Here is a 3,314-nt window from a genome sequence, read left to right on the forward strand (position 1 = left end):
CACTACTTTCCTTCTAAAATTTTCTCCTCTGAGTTTGACTTCCAGCTATGTGAGCTATCTTTTCACAGGGGAAGGTGCCAAGCTTGTCTTCTGTGAGCAGCTGAGTCAATTAAGTCAGTCTGACATATTTATATACTGGGAAAGAAGGTGGGGCTGGGTGTACAGCCAGTAGAAAAAATCACCTGTGCTCCACCCACTATTGCAGAAGCCAGATGCCCCCTCCACCTTGGCAGTGGGCAGTGAATCATGAGACGTGCCTATTTTGATCTTTGAGCTCAGGTTTATAAAAATTATCAATAAAAACTTTGCCAAAAGGTTATTGCTTCTTATCAGAAACTCAAGGGAAACATTGGAATTAAATGTCCTCTAATCAGTTTTTGTCTCCTTGGGTGTTCTCTTTACAAAATCCTTGAATTCCACCCAAAAAGGTTATATTTAAATAATGCACTTTCCTCTGCTTACAATGCCCTCTTGCTCCATAGAAGACTTTTTTAAAATATTTTTTTTAGTTTCTTTCTTCCTTTCTTTCTTTCTCTTTCTTTCTTTCTTTATTTCTTATTTATTTATATTTTCTATGCCGTGCTGAGAATCAAACCCAGGGCTTCACACATGCTAGGCAAACCCTCTACCACTGAGTCACAGGCCCAGCTTAGAAGACTCTTAATCATTCTTCAAAACCCAGCTCAGTCAAAACTTCATCTGGTAAAGGCTTTCAACACCACCTCTTCACATGTAGCCACTTCCTCCCCTGGACAACCTCTATTTTCCCTGGAACACATTTCTCTTGTTGTTGTTCTCTTTACTGTCCTAGAACATTGTTGGATTACACCTTTGTTTCACTTTCCAAAATGTGAACTTCCCTGGAGCAGGGTCTCTGTACTATCCACTATTAAGCCCCTAGTCCCTAGCAGAGTTCTTTACAAAGAGCTGATATCCAGGATGTTTGGTCATTGAGTCAGGTGAGATTGCTGGGCCTCTGCAGGTTCTTTCTCTGTGAGTCTTTGGTGACCACTTCATCTCCCTGGTTTATACAGGAAGATGATTTGGCTTATTTGGGCCACAGCCACCTTCCCAGAACATTCAAGATGTTGTGCCAGTACCCTGATGGCTAGAAGTCCTCTAGAAAAAAATAGTGGGCAGAGACAAGATGAAGCTGATGGATGCACAAGTAATATCAATCCAGGCTACTTCCTGTGCCACCATTAAGAGATCCCTGCAGTAGTCAGCAAGTTAGGAAGATTTTAGAGCAAAGAATAGCCTCTGTCTCTGAAAATAATGCATGTCCATGACCAATGGGTGTGAAAGGACAGAAGAGGAGAACAGCAGTCTGCATGGCCAGGTGAACCGCATATCTCTACCCACCCATCTCATGGCAGATATCACCACAGAGAGCACATCCAGCACCAGAACTCCAAAAAGATGATCCCAGATTTTTCATTAGGCCAAGAGGTATCTGAGCAGATGACTTCCTGCTTTTTGGTAAATGAGTGGTTGTGGGTGGAGAGCAGACCCTGGGAGCTGGTTTAGGAGGACACTTATAAGAACAATTGTCATTGTGAGACCCTCAACAGATTCCTGATGTGAGTGATGCTAGGTCTGAGTGTTTGGAAATTATACCAGTGGTGAAGGCACTATTCTGAAAAAACATGGTCCCAGATACAATGTCATTTACGAGGATTATGGAAAAACACTAATTTAACTCTAGATATAGAAGAATTACAGGAAAAGATTAAAGACATTAGCCAGGCACATATTTCAGAAACAACCATTCCAGAATTAGCTGACACTTTTGTTTCCAAATTGAATTCTTTAGTCTCCAGCAAAACCTTATTTTCTATTTTAATCAATAGTGGTGTAAGTATTTTAATTATTCTTGTTCTTATTTTTGTCCTTCCAGTCCTGTTCAACTTGCTGAGTTGTGGAATTCATTCAGCCCATCTGGAACTAAAAATACTTCATTTAAAAAATAAAAAAGGGGGAATTGGTGAAGGCAATCCCCCACTCACTGTCTTGACAGGGTCACAGTGAGAAAAAGTGCTGGCAAAGCCGCTCTCCCACTGTCTTGACAGAGTCACAGTAAGGATGAATGCTGGCAAAGCCATGCTGTTTGGTGGGAAACCGAAACCATGAGACCCTTTTTTATGTAATTGGGACTTTTCATTTTCATGCTTATGTTTCTGACAGGAGGCATGAGCATGTTAAATGCCAAACAAATTAAATTTCAGATGGCTAGAACATAACAGGTAGTCCATACCTTGAAGGCTGTTCTACTACTCCTCAGCATATCAAGGACAAAGTAGAAGGCTGTTCTTCTATCTCAGTACATTGTGGACAAATCTGATAATGGACAGCAATAATCCTCTGAAAGGTCATGAGAATTTTAGGCACCACATTGATTATATCAACTAGAACCCAAGCCCATATTTCCGGCCTCTTAGAAAATCAAATCATTATGCTTATTTTACAAAGTTCATCACATGCAGTCTCATTTTTATTAAGGAAAGTTATATTATACACTTAGGAAAGTTAAAACAAATAAAAATATATTCTTCTCTTTTTATATACCCTTTTTTACTTTACATAGGAATATATGATGAACATAGTTAATATTGGTGGAAAGTGGGTTGATGTTTAGAACTTACTTTCTATTGAGAAAGATTATAAAGATATGAAAACTAGTGCACCTTGACTGAGAAACAAAGAAACTCTTTGAGAAAGCAGCTCAACCAGTTTTATGAGAATAAATTTAGGAATTAATTAAAATAGCTTTATAAGATACAGTTTTAGAATAATGTTAGAAATATTATTTTATTTAGATTCTTAAGTTTAGAAATTCTTAAGTTTTTAGTAGTATGGGTTTCTGATATGTTTTAAGAATGATTTATAAACTTTAGGGTGTTTTAAGTATAATATTTAAGGGGACTTTTTTAGATGGGAATTTTAGATTAGAAATAAAGTATAAGTGTACTTTAAACTTAAAGGTTAATGATTGGTTAGGAGATTTAGAGTCTGGTTATGTAGCTTGGCATTAGTTAATAAGAAAATAGCATAACTTGGGGAAAATAGTAAATCTTGGGAAAATCTGAAAAATGTAAATTAGTGATGTATTTTATTAATGATTCTGTACTTTAAATAATTAAATAACTAAAGGTCATATACTGGAAAAATGTAAATTAATGTTACATTTTTTTGTACCCCCAATCATGGTTAAGGAAATGTCATGTCTTGGCAAAGTTTTAAATTATATAATCAATGACATATTCTGAATCTATAATGATGAGAAAAATTGTAATAAAAGATAACCCAGAGAAAGC

This window comes from Callospermophilus lateralis, chromosome 19 (assembly GCF_048772815.1).
Source record: "Callospermophilus lateralis isolate mCalLat2 chromosome 19, mCalLat2.hap1, whole genome shotgun sequence".
In the NCBI taxonomy this organism is placed as follows: domain Eukaryota; kingdom Metazoa; phylum Chordata; class Mammalia; order Rodentia; family Sciuridae; genus Callospermophilus; species Callospermophilus lateralis.